The following is a 24,145-nucleotide window of genomic DNA, read 5'->3' as shown; positions in this document are numbered from 1 at the left end:
CTCTCTCTCTCTCTCTCACACACACACACACACACACACACACACACACACACAGCTTGGGAAAAGCAATTAAGGGGGAAAGGAGGGACCTCAGATCCTGGGGCACAAGGTTTGTCCTCTGAGCATACAGACCCTAGGACAGGGGTGCCTGCTAGTAGGATGGGAAGCTTAGAATACTTGAGACCAGTATAGGGAAGGGAGCAGGGCAAGACGGAATAGGGAGGAACTCATCTGGGATTAGAGGGGCAGACAGGGGTGGTGGTGAGAGGAAACCTAAGTGGTAGATTCTTATTTTAACTAATTATTCTTGGTAACTAAGTACATCGTTTCTACCTAGAGAAGGAGGAGTTGTGACCATTGCCCTCTAAATTTCAGCACCAAGACAAAGCTCTGTTTGTCTTGCCCTGGTTACAATCCTATTCCTCTCCTCTCCACTCCAGACCGTCCTAACCCAGTCATAGAATAAGCCCTAATGTTGGTCATAAACTGATCCCAAATCCTGGCCACAGCCTGACCCCTAACCTCAGTCACACGCTCATAATTCCACAAAGACAGACCCTCCCTTCATCTCTATGTTCTAACCCTGCAAGTTTTCTCTAGTTCTGCAGTCTGTCCCAACTTGTTTGCTTAGAACAGATTTTGTTAGTTGGAGGCATGGAAGGAATGGTCTTGATCTTGTGGATTTATTACTGGTAAAGCTGGCTTTTCCACCCTTGGGCCCTAGACTAGCAGCCAAGCCATGTTATCACTAGTGGCCTGTGGCCTCGGAGAAGTTTAGGACCCTATAAAGGATCATCTTCTTTTAGACCCCATGCATTGCTCATTATGTCTCCTCCTTTTTCCCTTGTAGTCTCTTTTTTTGTTGTTGTTTTAACCCTGATGTCTTGGGAGTCTCTGGTTCCTAACTCAGGAGGAGAATACAATTAACAGATGCACTCCCTGGGACCGTTATTTAATGGATGCCTTTTTGTTTCTTTGTTTTGGTTGACTGCCAACCTACCTAGAAGGGCAGTGTGTTATGGTGGAGAGAACCTGGAACTGAAGTCAGGAATGGCCATTCAAATCCCAGCCCTTACTGGATGTGTGAGCATGCCTGGTCTCTTCATATTGATGAGCCACAATTTGCTCATCTGTAAAATGGGGATTATATTTGTACAACCTGCCTCATTAGGCTGGTATGAGGAAAACCCCATAGAAATGGAGATATCAAGGGGAATGCACGTTAAACATCATTTGGCCCAACCATCTTACTAAGAAGGAAAACAAAACTCACAGTAAGAAACCAGCCTTTCTTTTCAGTAAATATTTTCAGATGTCAGTTATCCTTTGTCAGTCTGGGTCTGGTCTCCTTTATCAATCTGACTGGGCAGGCTGGCTGTCTCTGTCTGGGAGATGGAGCCTCCCTCCTGCTGATTCTAAACCAATAATACTCCAACCTCAGGGGGCCTTGGTCCTAACCACTTCCGTGTCCCCACTTTCATCCATTCCTCTTAGTCAATACCCAGTACTCTTCCCGGGAAGTGGTTTTGTAGATGTTAGATTTTATAAAAGAGGAGGAAAAACTTGGTATTTTTACAGTAAACATTGCTGTACCATTCTCCCCCCCCATATACCCCTGCATGTGTGCGTGGGGGAGGGGGATGGCACACCCACCCACACACCCCCCCACACCCTCCCCCCCACACACACACTCCCCTCTTCCCTTCTTCCACTCTAGAATCCAGACAAACTGGCCTTCCCTCTATCCCTCCCATGTCATGCTCCTCCTGTCTCTGTTTTTGCATGGGCTGTCCATCATGCCTGGAATGCACTCCCTCCTCACCTCTGTCTCAGAGAATCCCTCTCCTTTCTGTATTCAACACTGCCTCTACGTGAAGCCTTTTCTGATCCTCTCAAACTGCCTTGTTTTTAATGATTTTGTGTTTATTTTTCACTTACCTTGTATATGATATGTTTGTATGTTACAACTCTCCTAACAGAATGTAAATTCCTTGAGAGTAAAGATTATTTCATTAATTGATTTTGTATCCCCAATTATCTTTCACCTAGCCAGCCAAAATGCATTTATTAAGCACCTACTATATGCCAGGCACTGTGCTAAATAATGTGTTTATCAAATGTCTGCCATGTGCCAGGCACTGTGCTAAACAATATGCATTTATGAAACTTCTACTATGTATCAGGCACTATGCTAAATTATATGCATCTATTAAAGTATCTGCCATGTACTAGGCACTGTGCTAAATAATATACATGTGTTAAGTGTTTGCTATGTTTCAGGAACGATACTAACAATATACATTTATTAAGCGCCTGCTGTGTACTTCACAGTGCTAAATTTTGCTATGATAAATGTTAGGGATACAAAAAAAGGCAAAAATAGTCCCTGACCTCGTGGAACTCACACGGCACTTGGTACACAGTAGGCACTTCATAAATGCTTGCTATTTTTATTGATATTTCATATCCTAGGCTGTGAGTGTTTCATGAGGGAAGGAACTGAGGGTTAGCTAGATTTTATATCTCCTCCAGCACTGGGCAGAATGTTCTACATAAAGCAGATACTCAAAGGATTTTTTATTTGTGTCAGAATAGGAAACTTCCGATGTGGGGATCCTCCACCAATGCAGATAGCAACCTGGCTAGCATACATCATAAGGCATTATCTGAAGCATAAAGAGATTAAGTGAGTGACTCACTCAAAGTCACAGAGATAGAAAGTATCAGAGGTGGGATTTGAACCCAACTTCGCTTTTCCAGTCCTCAATCCACCATGCCAGGACGCTGAGTTCTAGATAAATATTCATTTGGGTTGTGGGGAGGGGCAGGCTAGGCTAAGCAACAGGACAGAAAGGTAGAAGTGAAGCAGAGGAGTAAGGAGGCATAGGAGTAGGGATAGTGAGGAAAATATAGGAGTAATTATGGTTTAGAACGTGAATAGGATGAATTTACCCATAAAGTCGGAACTGAAAGCAGATTCAAAATTTGAATTCAGCAATATGTTGCTGTGAGGAAATGCTATAAAAATGAGAGAAGCATACAAACATAAAATAAATGCGAGGAGTAGAATTTGTTATGAAAAAAGTAGGGAAAGTAATCATGATCTCAGACAAAGTTAAAGCTAAAACCAGATTTAATCAAAAGAGGAAAACGGAAACTACACTATGTATCAGCCAAACTAATCAATAATTTTAGACCATATAAAAAACCAGATGGCATTAAAAAAAATGAGAATGTACTTGTCAAAACTGACACAGAAATTATACAAATATAAACGCAAAACGCCTTTTATAAAAACAAAGTTATATCTAAATAACTGAAGTAATATTTATTGTACATGGGTAAGTAAAGCAAGCATAATTTTTAAAAATGACAGTCTTACCTAACTAATCTATTTATGTAATGCCATGCCAATTAAATTACTAAAAATTTATCTCACTGAGTCAGAAAAAAAGAATAACAAGGTGTATCTGGAAGAGGAGAGGGTCAGAAAATTCAAAGAAACCAGGGAAAAAACATGTGAAGGCACTAGATCTAGTAGTATCAGAACTTAAACTTAAAATAAGATGAGAGCAATGTTGAAGTCTAAAATGGATAATTTTGATTATTTTAAATTTAAAAATTTCCTGTATAAATAAAACCTACATAGCCAGGAATAGAGGGAATACAGAAAATTAGGAAAAGACTCTCACAGACAATCTCCCAGATAGAATGTGATTGGGTTGGAATATTGTTATGATGTAGGAAATGACGAGCTAGTGGTTTAGAAAAATATGGAAAGACTTGGACTTATGAGGGAAGATGCTATCTACCTTCAGAGAAATTGATGACAAGTGGAAATAATCATATTGTCTCAGTGTATGTGTGTACATATATGTATGTCTAGATATATTTATGTATATGTGTGTGTATCTATCTATATCTGCACTTAATTGTAGCCTCCTGGAGGGGTGTGGGGAGGGGAGAAGAAGGGGAAAAAATAATGTAAAAAGTGCACAGTAGAGGACAAAAGAAAACATACAAGGAAGCAAAGATGTGAAAGCAAAGCTTTGAAAATAATGTATGGTAGTTATTATGTAGGTTTTCTTGTAATGGAAATTTATTGCTTTATATTGAATTCTCTCTTATGTTCTGCTGAGGACATGGCAATATTTTATTTTTCTTTTCTTATTTTGTATTTAAGTTTAAAATAAATTTAAAAACTTAAAAGAATAATCATTCAGTTGAATTTTTCAAATGACCCATGGAAAGCCAGCCATCCCATGTAACTTCCACTGCTTAGAGACTCCAGCTGTGGTTGCCTGGTTTGGGGAACTGGTGTCCTCTTACCTATGTGAGCCTACCGTCCCTTAGCATTAAAGATGAGAACTTTATGTCCATCTCTCGGGTCATGCAAAAATGCAGCCTCTGAGAATGTGTAGGGAGGTCAGCTGCGATGCTTGTTCTCTAGGGACATCTTCTGGAAGAGGATGTGAATGGAGAGAGTGAAGGCATTTGGACTTTAGAGCTCACCCCAACACATTGGCCCCAACAATTCCCCAGCCCCTACTGTCCCTCCTGCCCCTCAGAGCTCCAGAATCACCGAATTCAGAGCAGAAAGAATTGGTGAACGCCTTGTCCACATTCTTGACAGATAGCCATCCAATCTTTGCTTGTGAACCTCCGATTACCGGGGAGTCACAGCCTTCTGAGGCAGTCTGTTCTCCCTCAGGAAAGCTTTTAGAAAGTTTGCATATTTATATTTAAGAACAACTTTGAGCAAATAATTCATTTTTAATATTATAAATACCCAAATTAACTATAAAGGACATATGAAGGAAGGTGCTATCTGCATCCAGAGGAAAAAACTGACAAATAGATGTATAGAATGAATTTACATATATATTTGTGTCTAATGGTAGCAATCTCTGGGGGGAGGGAGGAAAAAAAGAAATTTACATGATAACTTTATAGTTATAACAGATGTATAGAATGATTTTACATATATACATATGCATATATTATTTTACTTTTTATTTATTTTATTATTTTACATATACATATATACACATACATATTTGTGTCTAATGATAGCAATCTCTAGGGGGGAGGGAAGAAAAAAGGAAAAACATAAATTTTCATAACTTTATTATATATTTAAAAGAAATAGCAAGTTGTACATAACAGATTTGCAGTTTCATGTGTAATCATCTTTTTAAATTATGGAAATGTTTGTTTTATTCCATAATTAAAAATAAAATATTTTTTTTTATAAAAGGAAGAAAGTTTACCTGCATACTGAGAAGAAATCAGTTTCTCTTGCACTTACAGGATGATAGGTTTAAGGCGGGGCTCTAGACCTTAGAGCCTCTGTCATCCGACCCTCTCATTTTGTAGCTGAGGAAACCCAGAGAGATGAATAAAACAGTCCAAGACCACACAGGTGGTGGAGGGAGCACGTTCACCCATTATCTTTCCACCCCAATGACTTGCCCTTTCTGAATGTCCCAGCTATTGTTGAGAGCATGTCCATCCTTCCAGAGTCCCTGGTTTGGAACCTCGGCATTATCCTACACTCCTCATGCTCAGCCCATGTCCAATTCTGTTACCAAAGCTTGTTCTGCTCTCCCAATATCTCTTATATTGGTCCCTTTCTCTCTATTCACAGTCACAACTCTGCAGACCTGGACTGCTGCAGTAACCTTTTGGCTGATCTCTCTGCCTCCCCACTATAATCCATCCTGAAATCAATCAATACACATTTATTAGGCACCTACTATGTTCAGGTATTTCACTAAGCATTAGAGATATAGCACATTAAAGTGATCTTTCTAAAGTACAGATCTGACCATGGCACCCTGTAGCAGCAAGCACCCCAGCGTTCCCAGGGTGGCTGCCAGCACAGGTTCTTGGATCTGCTTTGATAAAGGAATGCAACTCAAAATGGGTTAACGAGCTTACTTTAATCAGTCAAACATGTATCGTTTACCTAGTTCAGGGGAAAAAGATCAGCACCCCAAACTTCAGAATATACAGATAATTATCACGACAGAGAAACAGATCAAGTAGACAGTTTTCAAACTGTCCAACCATTACATCCATACCCAATTAACATCTGGGTTTCAACATCTGGGTTTTTCAAAGCCGAGGGGGGGGCTCTCAACAACAGCTTCCCAGAATCCAGATCAAATCACAGAACACTTCTCAAAGTGAGCCCCCCCAAAACAAAGCTACACATCAGGGCTTATATAGCCTTCTCCTGGTTCAGAGAATGTAACAACCTTTTTGACTCACTGGCCAATCAAGAAGTATCTACTGAAAAACAAGCCTCCTACCCCAGGCTCCAGGTGCACTTTAGCCTAGAGGCAGGGAAGATCTTTAAATTTACATTCCCATTATACACCCCCTATTCAATAAACTTCAGTGCATCCTTATATTTGATCCAGGATCAAATGTAAAATCCTCTGTCTTTTAAAGCCCTTCATAACCTGGACTCCTCCTTCCTTCAGTCTTCTCACACCTTACTCCCTTTCCACAAATGTGCTGATCCTGGCACACTGCCCTCCCATGGGACACTCTGTACCTTTTGTTGGCTGTCCCCCATGCCCACAATGCTCTCCCTCCTCACCTCTACCTCTTGGTTTCCCTGGCCTCCTTCTGGATTCAGCTCAAATGTCACCTTCTGCAAAAGGCCTTTCTGGGAATTTTCCTCTTTCTTCTTCCCTGTTGTTGTTCAGTCATTTCAGCTTTGTCCAACTTTCCATGACCCCATTTGGGGTTTTCTTGACAAAGATACAGGAGTGAGTTGTCATTTCCTTCTCCAGCTCATTTTACAGATGAGGAAACTGAGGCAAACAGGATTAAGTGACTTGCCATGGGGCACACAGCTAGTAAGTGTCTGAGGTCAGATTTGAACTCGGGAGCAGAGTCTCCCTAAGTTCAGGTCTGGCACTCTATCCATTGGGCCACCTAGCTGTCCTTCTTTTCCCCTATTCCCACCCAATTTATCCTTCACAGGTTGCTGGCTTTATGCATAGCTCTGGCCACAGAATTCTTCTGTTCAAAATTTTCCTATGGCTCCCTACTGCCCACCAAGAAAAGTTCCAACTCCTTGCCTTGGTGCTACCTTACCTTACCTTTCCAGGCTTACATCCTGCTATCCTGCTCCCTTGTGTACACTCTATAAGCCAATCCCAACTGGATTTCTTGATGTCTCCTGTAGGACCTCAGCACTTCCTTACCTCTTAGCCTGCTCTTCCCTGTGCCTGAAAAGCCATCACTATCATCTGAAATCCTACCTTAAAGGTCCAGCTCTAATTCAATTTCTTCTATGGAGCCTTTCCTTGATCCATAGATTTAGAACCTCAGACATTGATTAATCGGATCCATCCTCTACACAGCTGCCGTAGTGATCTGGCAGGTCTGATGTGTTGTTCCTCCTTTCCCCTCCCCACCTCAATCACCTCTGATGGCTCGCTATTGCCTCTGGAATTATTTAAGTCCCTCTGTTTGTCTTTTTAAAGATCTTCCCAACCTGGACCCCAACCTACCTTCCCAACCTTAACACTCTCTACCACTCGGTCAGACTGTATGGACTTCCTGCTATTCCTCCCACACATCATTTCATCTTCCAGCTCTGTACCTTTACTCTGACCCCCCCCCCCCCCCCCCCGCTTATAATGCACCTTTCCCTCGCCTCCACCTCTCAGGACCACTTATTTCCCCTTCCAAACATTGCTTAAACCTTTCCTGATCCCACCACCTCTTAGTTCTCTTCTCCACTCCCCACTGATTCTGTATTTCTTCTGCATGTGTATTGGGGGACATGCACATATGTTGTGTATAAACTTACACAGTTGATGTCTACCCAGGTGGAAGGTAAGCTCCTTGAGAGCAGGTTCTGTTAATTTTAGTCTTTGTAATCCCCAGCACCTAGCACATTGCATGACATGAAACAGATAGTTAATAATGTTTGTTTATTGTTCCTAGCTTTATTTTTATTTTATTTTATTTTGGAAGGCAGTTGGGGTTAAGTAACTTGCCCAAGGTTACACAGCTAGTTTTTTTTTGTGTGGGTGTTAAGTGTCTGAGGCTGGAACCGAACTCGGGTCCTCCTGACTCCCGGCCGGTGCTTTACTCACTGCTCCATCTAGCTGCCCCATATTGTTCCTAGCTTTAGAGCTAGGATAGACCTCAGAGGCCATCTGGTCCAACCCCTCCTTTTAATAGGAACTAAGGCCCAAGAACCCCTAAGTAGTACTTGGTAGAGACAAGATTCAAACTGGGGCCTTTGGCTGCAAATCTAGGGCTTTGACCATCATACCATAATCAGAAATGGTCTTTCCTTCCTTCCAGAATTCATGTAGCATTGTGTACTTCCCTCACATGCTTCTTAGTGTATGTTGTACATTATGGTTATTGAGGAGTTATTTCACTGCATGTGCGTCTTCTCCCACCCATCCCCCACCCCACTTACCATTCTGTTGTGATTTCCCTAATATTTTTACATCTTCCCCAATGCCTAGGAGTGTTTTTTTTTTCTAGTATGTGTGAAGGACGGAATCACGGTGGGAGTCATCCCTCATGTGTAATTGGTATTTACATCCTGCAGAATAGATGTTATTTCATTAAAGTAACCCTTTTGTATAGCAATGGATAGGGGAAGGGGATGGGGTAAAGAAGGGGAACACAGGAATGCCCCCCCAAAGGACACCTCTTTAAAGTCTAGGCTTTTGGCTCCACCAATAACAAAAGTCTAGGGGAAATTTATGCTAGGTGAAGAATCCAGGAGCATATCACTAAGGCCTTTCAAAAGGGCGCTCCAATCTCTCTCAACTCCCTGTTTGTCTAATGGGAAAGACTACAACTCTCATCACGTGCCCAATGTCCCCCTTTGCTTTTGTTTCTCTGGCTGGTCACCTGGGGCTGGCTTAGGAAAGCGTTATAGGTGGCTCTACCCACACGGGGAGTTTCTGGGGAAAGACTATCACTTTCAGCCTGGTACCTGCCCTCATGATAGTTCTGTCTATGGCACTGCTCCAGATTGTATTGGCTCCCACTTCTATTGGCCAAACAGAATCACACAGACCCAGGCCAATGAGATAAAAATGTTGTTGCAGTTTTTTTTTTTTAATTTTGTAGAGGATTATTCCAGCAGCGTAAGGACAGATATAGAAAGGCAAGGGGGGTAAGAAGCACTGGCCAACATAGTCTGCTGGGAAAACCATAGTCAATGTTAAACACTTTTGACTACAAAGGTGGGAAAAGAAAAGACTTTTCCAGGACAGGAGAGACAGAACACATAGTGGCTACCTCCATAGTACCTCATTGTATTTTTGTGTGTGTGAGGCAATCAGGGGTAAATGACTTGTCCAGGGTCAATAGTAAGGGGCAAGTATCTGAGGCTGAATTTGAACTCAGGTCCACCTGACTCCAGGGCTGGTGCTCTATCTAATGTACCAACTAGCTGCTCCCATTGTATTTGACCACTGTACCAGCACACATCATCAGAGTCTCAACATTGGTCATGGTCTCTTTTAATGAAGGATCTGGGTCACCTGGGCCCCAGAATCTCTCCACATGTTCCAAAGAAAAATGACATGCCCACATACCACACTATGTCTCTCGCCATCTTCTTCTGATGCCTTTCTCCCAGAATTCTTCACAATCACAGAAGCCCTTCATGTAGGTCATGACCCCATCAGCCAATATAATCCTGGGAAAGTAGCTGCCTCTCTGTGGCTTCCTCAATATGGGACCAGACTCTAGGGCAAAGTTACATTCCTGAACAAGGTAACATTCCTTGTCTGGGTCAGAAATTTTGCATTCCCTTGCAAAAAAAATGAGACAGGATATGTTTAAAAGCTATAACCGTGTAGCACAAAAATAAGCATCAACATGTCAGAGAATAAGGATTGTTTTCCTAGTGTCTCAAAGAATATCTCCTCCACTGTCAGAGTCCATATCTGGGCCCATATCAGAAAGTCTTTGCACAATTGGTGGACGTTCTCTTTTGATCTCTGTCTGCTGAAGTCAGTGCTTATCACTCCTCTCTCCCTGTTCAACAGAAAGCCTAAGTCCTGCGATGAATTATCTTGTTAGGGACCCCTTTACTCTCTGGGGCTACTCTATGTTCAGACAAATTGCCCAGCCCCTCAATTACTTCATAAACACTAGCTTTCCATCTGCTGATGAATTCATGAGTCCCCTGAACACCAGGGTTCTCAATAGGACTCTTTCTCCTGGTTGAATGTCTTGACAACATACTCCAGCACTCTAGTTTCTGGCCCAGGTCTTGTGAAATGGTGGATTAATAGTTGAACCCCTTTGACTTTTCTCTCAACTGAGAAATGTATTGATCGGGAGCAGATGCTTCTGAGAACAAATCAATGGGTGGGCTTGGCTCCCATCCAAACATAGACAAGTATGTGTAAAGCCTATAGCACCATTCTTGGTGGGATTATGGTACTGTAGTAGGAATGAAGCATATTGACTCTGCTGAGATTTTTGTTCTGTCCTCAAGGGTTCCCAATGTGTGCCGCAGCAGCATGTGGTTTCAGTGCTCAGAATGGAGATTGCTTTGTGAATACCTGCCGGCACTGACCTTACGTTTTCTCAATGTCTAGGTTTTGGTCTGAGTAGATCCTAGGAGGAAGCACATGCATTGAAAAGAAAATGCTTTTTTTCTATAATGTTTTAGCAACCGTGAATGCTTTCTGGCTTCTAGTTGGATATACTTGTACCCAGGGGGCCTAGGACTCTGGATCTCAGTCCCTTTCTTGCATTTTCCTCATTGGCATTCAGAATACTGCTGTCATTGTGGAAGGATCTCTTAGTTAGATATCCAGACCTTTACCCTATAGTGGGGATTCAGCAGTGGCCTGAGCCCCAGGAAACTAAGCTCCATGATTCGGTCTCCCAGGGAACAGAATGACATGGTCAGATGTGTTCTTTAGTAACATCATTTTGGCCATTTTATGCCAGATGGACTGGAGAGGGGAGATACTTGAAGCTGGGAAAACCCTTAAGAATCCCAGGAGGCTATTGTCCTAAATCTTGGGGCTTTTCTCTTCCACGTCAGTGTTCAGAATGCTGCTGTCATAATGAAAAGAGCCCTGGGTTTAGACATCTGGACTCAAGAATTTAGAACCCTGGGTTCCCAGCCATTCCTCAGGGTCAGCCTATCTCATAGGACCAAGAAGCTGACTGACTGACTTAGGGAATTACTGAAATAGGGAGACTTGTCCCCACCCTTAGAGAACCTTTATCTGAGCTGGAAAGGTGCTTTGCCTTCAGGGAGCCCCTAGGAGAGGGGAAGAGGAGAGCAGGGTAATAGCCCCCAAGATATAGATGAAAAGACATTCATAGACCATAAGCAAATGAGTGGACATTGAATTCGGGAATGCTTCCTGGAAGAAGTGAGTTTTAAACTGGGATTTGGAGGCAAATAACTTAAACAGATATAGGAGAGGAGAAACATTTAGACATGAGACAGGAATGACAAAGGAGATGTAATGTCTTTGCCACCATCACCTCCCTGTGTGCTATTGGCAAATCACTTCCTTTCTCTAGGCCTCAGTTTCCCCATCTGTAAGGGGAGACCTAAGATGTCTCTTTGCCTTAAAATTCTATGTTCCACGTTCTAACATTCTGTGTTCTACAAAGAAGGCATTTTCAAAGGCTGAATATGTGACCCGACCCTTTTACAACTCTCTTAACCAGTGCCAACTCTGTTCATTACAAATTACAAGGTCCCTCAAGTTGCCTAGAAAATAGAGAGGAAGTTGGGCCAGCTGCTGTTGGGGCTCCCTCTCCCATGCTTCCCACCCTGTCTCAGGCCCCCTCTATATTTGTGCTTCACACCCTCCACCCTGCCCCAGACTCTGTTTTCAATTGAAATATGTTCCCAACTGCCCTTGGTGTTTGCTTTTCTGGTCAAACTCTCTCCTTCCTCCCGGACTTGACTCTACACTAACCCCCAATTAACTCCCAGACAGACGGGGAATTCTCAGAATAAGCTCTCTCTCTCTCTCTCTCTCTCTCTCTCTCTCTCTCTCTCTCTCTCTCTCTCTCTCTCTCTCTCTCACACACACACACACACACACACAAACACAAACACACACACATACATACACTCACTCACATGTCCCTCTTCTCAGGGCCACCCTAAGTGACTACCTTCAGGTATGATATTAGGGGTCCAGGACCCAGTTCTTGCTAAAAAAAAAATCCCTTCATCCCCCAGATGCTAATGGCTAAACTTTCACCACTAACTCTTGACTCCTTTAGCTTTTGGTGAAGGGTCTTGTCCCCTATTACTATCCCAGTCCTCCTGGGATGTGATCTGTGAGGTGAAATTCATTATTTTAGTGTGAAAGTAGCAAGTGGAAGGGAGACTGGCTGGGGAGTCCAAACCTTGCTGCTGATGCTGTGGGACCTTGGATGATTGAATTTATCTTTCCGGGCCTTAGTTTTCTCATATGTAGAGTGTGGAATTTGAACCAAGTGGTGTGGGAGGTCCCTGCTAGCTCTAGACCTGTGATCCTATGAGGTGAGAAGAGTTGCCCTTGGGCAGAAGAAAGCCAATGGACTGTGGGAGGTGGGGGCAGCAGGAAATTTTAGTTTTGTCTTGGGTCAGCCATATACATGCAGATAGTCATTTACAAAGCATCCACTCATGTTCATAGCCATACAAATTTGCACAAAAGGTATATATTTATACAACCTTAATTGGGCAGCTAGGTGGCATAGTGAAAAGAGCACCTAGCCTGGACTCAGGAAGACCCGAGTTCAAATTCTGCTTCAGATACCAGCTGGGTGACCCTGGGCAAGTCCCTTAACCCTGTTTGCCTGAGTTTCCTTATCTGTAAAATGAACTGGAGAAGGAAATGGCAAACTATTCCAGTATCTTTGCCAAGAAAATTCCAAAATGGGGTCACAAAAAATTGGATACAGCTGAACGACTGAATAACAACCACACAATCTTAACTAAAGTCACATCAACCCACATACAAACACCTACAGAATTACCCTTATGTACATTTTCCCATGTAATAATGCTCATATATACCTACTAACCCTCTTCCCACCTCCCACCCCCACCCCACACATAACTTCTCGTTTACCCCGCGATGCTGAAACATAAAGATACACACCCCAATTCTCCCACACAATCCGTGGAATACGCTTCCAGTCTCTTACATTCACCCACACACATACACACATATGGGCATAAACTCTGTAACACATATAGTCATGTACACACACATACATACAAGAAGTTTACTTTCTGCTTCACTTCTTCTAGGGCTGGGGTCATGAGCCTTTCTGTTCCTTTCACAGCCCGTGGTGGAAACCACAGAGAAGTCACACCAGGATGAGCTCACCACCCACTGCCTGCCCAACTGGCTTGCCTGCTATTCCCCCAAAGTTGAATAACTCTTTCCAGATGGACCTGGCCTTCCTTCTCGGCCAAGGAGAGGAGAACAGGCCATTGTAGCTGCTTCTAACCGCAGGACATTCCCCGGGGTCAGCCTATCCCCTAGGACTGACTGGCTGACTGATTGACTGACTGACTTGGGGAATGATGGAGGTGGGGAGGCTTGGCCTCACTCTTAGGGAGCCCCTATCTGATCAAGGAAGACAGTCTGCCCTAAGGGAGCCCATAGTAATGGGGTAGAGGAACACCCCCAAGATACAGACTGATGAGTGGATACCAAACCCATGAACATTGAGGGGCTAATTCCATCCATAAAGATGGAATTAACCAGGGAAGGTTTCCTTGAGGAGGTGGTATTTTTTCTTTTAAATTTTATAATTTTATTTTCATTTTCTAATTTTCTTCCTCCCTTATTCATTCAGAATGCAAGAAATATAGTACCCATTATACATATGAAGTTGTGAAAATATATTTCCACATTAGCGATGTTGTGGGGGGTGAAGAGAGAAAGCAAGAAAAATAAAGTGAAAAAATAGGCTTTAGTCTTCACTCTTGAGTCCATTGTTCTCTCCCTGGAGGTGGATGGCATTTTTTCATCCTAAGTCCTTTGGAATTGTTGTGGATCGTTGTCTCGATCAGAGTAGCTAAGTCTTCCATTGATCATTGTTAGAGCATTGCTGTTATTGTGTACAATTTTCTCCTGGTTCTACTCACTTCACTTTGCATCAGTTCATATAAGTATTCCTGGGTTTTACTGAAACCAGCCCCCTTGTCATTTCTTATAGCACAATAGTATTCCATCACAATCATATATTACAACTTGTTCAGACATTCCCCAATTGATGGGCATCCCCTTACTTGGCAATTCTTTGCTGGCACAAAAAGATCTGCTATAAATATTTTTGTACACATAGGTCCTTTCCCTTTTTCTTTGATCTCTTTGAAACATATGTGTGTGTGTGTGTGTGTGTGTGTGTGTGTATAATAGTGGCATTGCTAGGTTAAAGGATGTGCATAGTCTTACAGCCCTTTGGTCATGAATCTAAATTGTTCAAATGGTTAGACCAGTCCACAACTCCAACAACAATATCCCAGTTTTTCTACATCCCCTCCAGCATTTGTCACTTTCCTTTTCTGTCTTGTTAGTCAATCTGATGGGTGTGAGGTGGCAAGAAGTCATTTTAAACTGGGATGGGAGGCATTTACAGACATAAAAGGAGAATGGCAAGAAAAGAGACATAATGCTCTTTCCAAACATGTCAGTTCCTTTTTTCTGCCTTTTCTTATGTCCTTATTTCTTTCTGCCTTGCCTGCACTAGAAGAGCAAGTAGTTTTTGGTATCTCTGGTTCCTGGCAAAAGAATGCTTCTCCCCCTTCGCCCACACACACGCTGACTAGAGAGACTGTTTTTACAACACAAGCTTTGGCCTGAGACCGTCCTCTTTTCAATCATTTTTTTGTAAATGTGATTTTGCCACTGTGGATGTTCTCCTCACAGTTGAATCAATGGAGAACTATGAAGAATTGTGATCAACTTTGGCGGAAACAATTCATCTATTTGTGGCCAATCTTCTGGTAAGAAGGACTCACTGCTGGAAATGATGTTGATGAGAGTTTCCATGTCCTTACCCTGGCCCAACCTATCATCCTTCCCCCCCAATCATTTACCCTCATTCACTGGGATTTAATATAAAGACAGGGACGTGGCTAGTACCTCAGGGTTGCCATATACCAGGCTGGAATGGGTGGGTAGAAGGTGACCTGGGTTCCTCATCTGACTTCCTCATCCCCTTGGTTTCTGATCTTGTAGAGTTATCTTGGCCTCATTCCTTCCCCCAACCCCCACCCCAAAAGGGGGAAAGTCTTCCCTTTTTTTGGCAGAGAAATTTACAAGGACCAATGAAATTATATGAGAGATAAGAAGCAACTTTGAAGTCTAAGGAAGGAAAACAACTGGAACATAGCTCCTCTTCTTCCTCCTCCTCCATGAAGTCTACTCAGATGATTGGGGGTAGGAGAGAGTTGACTATCTTATTTGACTCAGCTTGGATCTCGAACTCCCCCACCCCTATTCCCTTATAGTTTTCTACACCTAAGCAGTCTGAACCATGACCTATAAAGTGGACACTTTAATAACAATTGCAACTACATTCTCCCTAGCCTTCTTGTTGGCTCCCCACCAGCTAGTCCCAGTTAAAGCCAAAACCCATTGTTATTCTTTTTTCTTTTTTGGAACAAATGCCATAATTTCTACTGGAAAAGAATACAGCCAAGGCCTCCTGTTTTTAATAATAATTAACTGGTCTTTCCCCGAAATCCAGTCTGCCACTGAAGACTGACCTCACTGGGAGGTTTGCAATGGGAAGGGGAAAGGGGCAGGAAAAGGAGGTATAGAAGACCAATGTTCTCTCCCTGGGTGACCACACAGACTAGACAGACCTTCTTCCCCAAGTTCATCTTCTGGGGTTAGGGTACTTCTGGTGCTGTGGAATTTGCAGAGTGCTTTCTTCACAACAACCCTTTGAGGGCCATAGTATAAAGATTGCTATGCCTATTTTACAGATAGGAAAATTAAGGCTTAGAAAGAAAAAGTGACTTCCCCAAGGACAGTGTCTCATAGGATCATAGATCTAGCTAGAACTATAAAGGCCCTCAGATCCCACTGAGTACAGCTGTCTTATTTTACGGATGAGGAGACTGAGGAACAAGGAGAAGGGAGGTAGAGATTGAGTGTAGATTAAAGGGGGAATTATTCAGAGATTACAAATAAATTACAAATTTGTAAATTATGAATCAAATTGCAACTTCAGAGGATGGCTCATGGAGTAGAAAAATAGTAATGAAAAAATATATAGGATATCTGTGACAAATAATTGGGTAAGGGGAAGAGGAGAACAGGGAATGGAAGCAGATTGTATCAAATATAGATAGTTTGCATTGAGCACAATTTTTTCTCACTACCTTCTCTTTTTTTTGTAAAGAAAGGATGAGGGTTGCAAAGAGATGAAAAAGTATAAGAAGATACTATGGAAGGAGCTAGACAATAATCATCATTGCGAACATGAATGGGAAAACTTCATAAAATGAGTAAGGGTAGCAGAATGGGTTAGAAAGCAAAATCTAATAATTAATGTGTTGTTTACTGGAAACACACTTGAAACAGAATCACATTAAGTCAAAATAAGGGTCTAGAGCAAACCTATTGTGTTTCAGGTGTATGCCAAAAAGCAGGTATAGCAATTATTATCTCAGACAAGTCAAGAATAAAAATACACTTTATTAAAAGAGATAAACACAGAAATTACTTTATGCTGAAAGGCAACATAGACAAGTGAATGACTGTAATGGCAGTTGTAATTTATTGTGATCTAGGAGTAAATGGTGTTTGTATTTTCTGCTACCTCTTAAAGATGACTATAAGATATACTGAATGATATGTTTTGTTTAAGACTGTGAGGCCACTTTAGTAATAAGTTGTTATATTATATTGTCATCAATGTTATGCTTTAGTTTCTTGAATGTTATGCTTTAGTTTATTGCTGAGTAAATAGAGAGTTCATTATACTACGCGATTAGACCCTTAAAGTTATTCACAGCAGCAGTCTTCAGGAGACTTGCTCTTGATTGGTTTTACAATGATAAAGCATCTAAATACTTAAAGGAAAAACCAATCAATTTATAGGAAGAAAAAGATAGTAAAACTATAATAGCTGTGGATCTCAATGTATATTTTCAAACCTAACAAAAAGATAAAGAAAGAAGTTAAGGACCTGAATTGAATTTTAGAAAGATTAGATATTCAATATCTCTGAAAACTACTGAATGGGAATAGAAAGGGCTATACATATTTCTCATCTATGTATGGAACTGTAATAAAAATTAACCATGTACTAGGGCATAAAAACCTCAACAAAAAAGTGCAGAAAAAATGTCAAAGCTAAACACACATCTTGCCAACTGTGATACAATAAAAATTACATTTAATAAAGGGTCTTTGAAGAATGGATTTAAATAATTGGAAACTAAATAATTTAGCCCTAGAGAATTGGTCAAAAAGCAGTAATAGAAATAAGAGAAAATTTCATCAAAGAGACAATAGCCAAAACTTTTAGGATGAATTCAAAGCAATTTCCTGAGGGGAAATTTTATATTCCTAGACATTTCATTAACAAAAAGAGAAAGGGCAGATTAATGACTTAGGCACGCAACTAAAAATACTCTAGAAAACCAACATTTTTTTTAAACTGACTAAACACCAAAGTAGACATATATTATGAAACTGAAAGAAAAAAAACTGAAAGAAAAAAATTCATTGAATTGATTAATAGAATTAGAAGTTGCTTTTTTAAAAAATCCACAATAAAAGAGATGAGCTATTGGCTAGTCTGATGAAAAAGAGAGAAAGGAAAACCAAATTGTTAGTATCAAAAATGAAAAAGGAGAATTTATAACAGATGAATAAGAAATAAAGGATTTTTTTTGTCTTTTTGGAGGAGGGAAAGGTAGGACCAAGGGGTTAAGCGACTTGCCCAAGGTCACACAGCTAGCAAGTGTTAAGTGTCTGAATCTGAATTCAAATTCAGGTCCTCCTGACTCCAGGGCTGGTGCTCTATTCATTGCACCACCTACCTGCCCCTAATAAAGGAAATTATTAAAAAAAAAAAGACTTTTACCAAATGATAAGTAAAATGGCAACTTAGGTGAAATGGATGAATATTTACAAAAATGTAAAATACCAAGATTGATAGAATAAGAAATAAATTATTTAAATAAGCTAATATTAGGGAAAAATTGAATAAGCCATAGATGTAGTTCCAAAAGGGGTTGGGGGTGGGCAGGAAGCCCAAGACAAGGTAGAATTAAGATGAATTCTGTCAAACATTCAAAGAACAATGAACTTCAAAATTTTATATATATAGTGCCCCTTAGATTTCCTTTCATGATTGCTTCCTGCCAGTCATTATGTCCCAGGAATTTGTACTGTGTAGTAATGAAGTCATTTCATTGGATCCTGAGCTGGAACTCCATGTATATACTCAAGGTATAATCACCAATCCTTAAGTCTTCTCTTCCTGACCATCTTGAACTCTAAAGACTCTGAGCTATTTGGAGGGTTGGATGGGGGCAAGAAGGGGAAGAGGAGTGAAGGGAAAGGTACACTTCTATTCCCCAGTCACAAATTGTTAATTCATGGCCTCTTGGGCAAACTTGTACCTAAAATGGGGTCTTCTCCTCTTTATGTCTTCTTTGGAACAGATCTCAAAAGGGCACTGGTATTTTAGAAAAAGGAGCAAGGGAAAATGGCTAATTAACAACATTCATTAAAAAAAAAAACTTCAAGTGTTCCAACCAGCCCTAAACATTAGTTTCTGAACTGATTGTACCAGTGATGATAGGTTATTAGATTCCATTCTATCACCCTATGATTCTTCATTGCTTAAAATTTCCTCTTCTGTGTGGGAATAAGGCTATCTCTTCTATACCTCATTCATGTTTATACTCTAGGTGTCTTTTTTCTTGCCCCTTTTCCCCACCTCCTTTGCTAGGGAAAACCCCTTAAACTAAAGCCAAAAGTAAAATGTTTTCAAAATAGCTAGAGCAGCTCACATTATATCCCATAATAAGCTCCAATTGGATTCATGACCTAGGTATAAAAAGCCATAAACACATTAGAAGAGCCAAGAAGGAAATATCTTTTGCTATTATGGATAGGGGATGAGTTCATAAACAAAGAATAGAGAGGATCGCAGAAAAGAAAATGGATAATTTTGATAACATGAAATTTAAAAGTTTTGCACAAACAAAATCAATGCAGTTGAAATGAAAAGGGAAAACTAGACAAAGACCAAGATATCACACCATACACCAAGAAAAGTCCAAAATGGGTAAATGATTTAGACATAAAGGGTACTGTCACAAGCAAATTAGAGGAACATGGGAAAAATTACCTGTCAGCTCTATGGATAGTGACCAAGCAAGAAATAGAGAGCCTCAAAGGTGGCAAAATGGATAATTTTGATTTCATAAAACTAAGATTTTTCTTTTTTACACAAACAAAACCAATACAGCCAAAATTAGAAGAAAAGCAGGAAACTGGGAGAAAATTTACAGAAAGTTTCTCTTATAAAGTTCTCATTTCTCAAATATATAGAGGACTGAGCCAAATTCATAAAAATAAGAGCTATTCCACAGTTTATGAGTGGTCAAACGATATAAACAAGAAGGTTTCAGAGAAAGAAACCAAAGCTAGCAATAATTATATTAAAAATGCTCTAAATCACTAATAGAGAAGTGCAAATTAAAAAAATTCTGAGGTACCACCTTACACCCATAAGATTAACTAAGATGACAGAAAAGGAAAATGTCAAAATATGGAGGGGACACAGAAAAATAGGCACATTAATGCACTGTTAGTGGAGCTAGTCCAACCATTCTGGAGAATAGTATAAAACTATGCTCAAAAGGCTATACAGCTGTGAATGTACTTTGATTTAGCAATACCACTTCCAGGTTTATAATCAAAGGAGACTGAGGAAAAATATTAATGGCAACTCTTTTTTGTAGTGTCAAAGAACTGGAAACTTAGGGGATACCTATAAGTTGGGGAATGGCTGAGTTGTGGTGTTATGAATGTGATGAAATACTATTATGTGATAAGAAATGATGAAGGGGATTGTTTCAGAAAAACCTGAGAAAGCCTACATGAACTGATGCAAAGTGAAATGATGGTGGCTAGGTGGAGCCATGGACAGAGCGTTGGACTAGGAATCAGGAATATTCATCTTCATGAGTTCAGATCTGGCCTCAGATTCTCACTAGCTGTGTGAACCTGGGCAAGTCACTTAGCCCTGTTGGCTTCAGTTTCCTCATCTGTAAAATGAGCTAGAGAAGAAAATGGCAAACCACTCCAGTATCTTTGCCAAGAAAACCCCAAATGGGTTTTTCTGAAATGACTGAACAACAATAATAACAACAAAGTAAAGTGAGCAAGAAAACAATTTACACAGCAACAGCAATACCATAAGGAAAATCAATTGTGAAAGACTTAGTAACTCTGACCAATTACATTGATGTGCCATTTCTCCAGAGGACTCATGATATAAAATGTTATCCACTTCCAGATGACAAACTGATGGACTCAGTGCAGATTGAAGCATATTTTTTTCCTTTATTTTTCTTTCTTTAAAAAAATATGGCTAAAGTAGAAATGTCTTGCATAACCGTATCATATTTCTTGCCTTCTCAATGGATGGAGGAAAGCGTGGAGGGAAGGAGAGAATGTGGAACTAAAAATAAACATACAATTCAAACTTTAAAAATAAGAAATGAGAAGAGAAACAATTAGAAAAAAAATCTTTGCAACAAGTTTCTCTGATACTAAAATATACCAGCAACTGATTCAAATATAGAAGAGCGATAGCCATTCCACAGTAGTTAAATGATCAAAGAATATGAACTGGTAGTTCTTAAAGGAAGAAATACGAGTTCTCAACAGTCATATGAAGAAAAATGCTCCATGTCCCTAATAATTAGAAAAGTGCAAATTAAAACAACCCTGAAATTCCCACTCACACACCCATCAGATCGGCAAAGATGACAAAAAAGGAAAAACTGTCGACTAGACTGAAGGAAGACAGACACAATTGGTGCTCTGTTGGTGAAACTGTGAGTTGACCCATCTCTTGTGAAAAGCAATTTGTGACTATGTCGCCAAAGTCACTCAACTGAACCTTTGATTTGGCAGTACCACTACTAGACCTCTACACAAAAGAAATCAAAGAAAGAAGAAAAATATTCATTTCTAAGAAAATATTTATAGCATCTTTTTTTAAATCTCAAAGAATTATAAATAAACAAAAGAGATGTTCAGCAATTAAAGGATGGTCTTATGATATATGAGTGTAATGGAACATCACTCCTTGATAAAAAGTGATGAAAGAAATAGTTTCAGAGATACCTGAGGCAACTTGTGTGAAGTGAGCTGAACCAAGAGAACAATTTGTATATTGCATCATTGCAATAACATTGCAGAGAAAAACTGCAAGTCTCAAGAACTCTGATCAATGCAATGACCAATCATAATTCCAGAGGATGGAGAATGAAGCAGGTTTACACACCTCCTGATAGAGTAGTAATGGATTCAAGGTGCAGAATGAGGCATATCATACATTTTTGCACATAGCAAATGTGTGATTTGTTTTCCTTTGTATAGTGCTATGGACATGTGGACATTGGCATAGGAAACTCCCAGGTGAGGGAATTCCCTTTATGAAGCAGGTTGTTACCTTCTCTATCAATTACAGTCTTAGAAAGATGCCTGGAACATTGAAAAGTTAAGTGATTTACCCAAGGTCACACAACCAGTGGATAACAAAGGGAAGATGTTCTTGACTTCAAGACCAGCCCTCAATCTGCTATACCAAAGCTGCCTCTCTTTTTTTTTTTTTTGCCCAAAAATAAAATTTACAGCTTCCCCAAATCATATTTGTCTGTTTTACTTTATATATGGAAATGTTCATTTTGTGAGTTTCTTATACTCATAGTAAGAAATATCAGTGGCTCAAGGCCAGGGAGATACTAACTTAACATAAAATAACATGGAAGTGTTGGGGGGCGCAGGGTCTTAGTCAAATAAAAACTCAGGGTGAACCAATAGTGTGATCTTATTACTGGAAAAGTTGATGTAATTTTGGATTGCATTCAAAGACATTCAGAAAAAAAGATGATAGTCACACTGTCCTCTGCTCCAATCACATCTGGAGGATTGGGTTCAGGATTGGATCCCACCGTTTTAAGACAGATGTTAGCATACTGGTGAACCATAGAACAGGGATCAGAAGAGTGTAAGATACAGAAACGGTAAAATTGTAGTATCAGCTTAAAGAACTGAGGATGTCTAGCCTGGAGAAGAAAACACAGGGCATCCAAGATAGCTGCCTTGAAGTATTTGAAGAGATGTAGAAGAAAGATTAGACATTCTACAAACAAGGGGAAGTAATAGAAAAACATTTCCAGCACGAATCTCACTTTCTACAGGAAGCCTTTTCTGATTCCCCTTAACTCTGGTGCATTCCCTCTCTTAAGTATTTCCAGTTTATCCTGAATATAATTTGCTTATTATACATAGTTGTTTGCATGTTTGTTTTCCCCTTATTAGATTGTGAGCTTCTTGAGAGTAAAAACTTGTCTTTTACCCTTCTTCATATCACCTCAGACATAGTAGGTATTGAATAACAGACGATGCAATACAAGAAAGACTTTTAAAAGAAGAATTCATTATTTATTTTTAACATTCTTTTAAAAAAAATTGAATTCTGAATTTTTTCCTTGCCTGCCTTTCTGTAATGTTAAGATCTTCCCTGCCCATTAATAGGCCTCAAGTAGAGCCCATTAAGGGAAGCTTGCTTAGGGGAGGCTTGCTTATAGGAAGGCTTTCATACCTTTTGCTAATTTCTAATTAGGCACTGACTCCAGAGGGTTGTGATGCTTTCTGGCTCCGAGAAGTGTATATATACTCTGAGTTGGTGTTTTGCTTTGGAGTCTTGCCTATGAGATGGATCTTGTGATTCCCTGGCCGAGATTCTGAGTGGCTGTATGCTCAAAGCTCCCCAACTGCTCAGAAGTAAAGGGCCTCTTGATCCAGGGATGTATATAAAGCTGGTCTTTATTTCTCTGCTTTTATTTTTCTCTGTATTTTTTCTGAAGTTCAGGGTGCTGACTTTTCCTCTGAACTAGTGAATGTAATTTAGAAAAGATTGTTGACCCCTTGAACAGCTATCTTTCCTAGTAAAGCAGATCTAAGAACCTGTGCTAGCAGCCATCCTGGGGATGCCAGTGTGGTTGCTGATATATCCTCCCCCATCCACTGAGAAGGCAGGAAATGAGAAATCAATTACACATATGAAATCATGTAAAAATATTTCCACATTAGCCATGTTGCAAAAAAAAGCATAAAAAATAAAGTAAAAAAATTATGCTTCAATTTTCACTTAGGTTTTGTCAGTTCTTTCTGTGGCTATAGACAGCACTTTTCATCATAAGTTCTTCAGAATTGTCTTAGATAGTTGTCTTGATAAGAACAGCTAAGTCTTTCACAGTTGATTGTCCTTACCATATTGTTGTTACTGTGTACAATGTTCTCCTGGTTCTGTTCACTGCATCAGTCCATATAATTTTCCCCAAGTTTTTCTGCAGCCATCCTGATTGTCATTTCTATTTTTTTTTGCTTTTTTTTTTGGAGGGGCAACTGGGGCTAAGTGACTTGCCCAAGGTTCTCATGGTTAGTAAGTTTTAAATGGCTAAGGCTGGATTTGAACTCAGGTCCTCCTGTCTCCAGGGCCAGTGCTCTATTCACTGAGCCACCTAGCCACCCCATGCTTGTCATTTCTTATAGCACATCAGTATTCCATCACAATCATACCACCAGAAAGACCTTTTAATAACAACTTCATAAAAAAACAAATTTAATTAAATGATTCTCTAAGTTGCCCAATAGCAGATTGGTGGTCACTGTAAGAGAATGAGTTTTGCAGGGGCAGGATGACTGCCTGAGAGGGATGGTCTAGAGAAGATTGTCCATTGGGAGTTGAATATTGGATTAGAAAACCTCTCAGGTCCTTCCACCTGTGAGATTCTGCAGTGATGCCTGCTTTCCCCAAAGATGCTCTTTTGGTTCTTAGAGGTCCCCGGCGCTAGGGGGCTCTGCCGAGAGGGGCCTACGAAGTCCCC

At 40.4% G+C, this 24,145-nt stretch overlaps 1 protein-coding gene across 1 annotated transcript in view; it reads left to right on the top strand.

The window, feature by feature from the left end:
• The window catches only part of LOC138166914 (serine protease 42-like), a 47,748-nt gene that overhangs the window by 16,790 nt on the left and 6,813 nt on the right, over positions 1 to 24,145 (top strand). The gene's annotated exons all lie outside the window — the stretch shown is intronic.

This window comes from Petaurus breviceps, unplaced genomic scaffold (assembly GCF_028583685.1).
Source record: "Petaurus breviceps papuanus isolate PSGF00001 unplaced genomic scaffold, PetGlider_PUasm1.0 227, whole genome shotgun sequence".
Lineage (NCBI taxonomy): Eukaryota > Metazoa > Chordata > Mammalia > Diprotodontia > Petauridae > Petaurus > Petaurus breviceps.
Note: the sequence above shows the minus strand (reverse complement) of the source record. Positions and strands in the feature narration are given on the sequence as shown.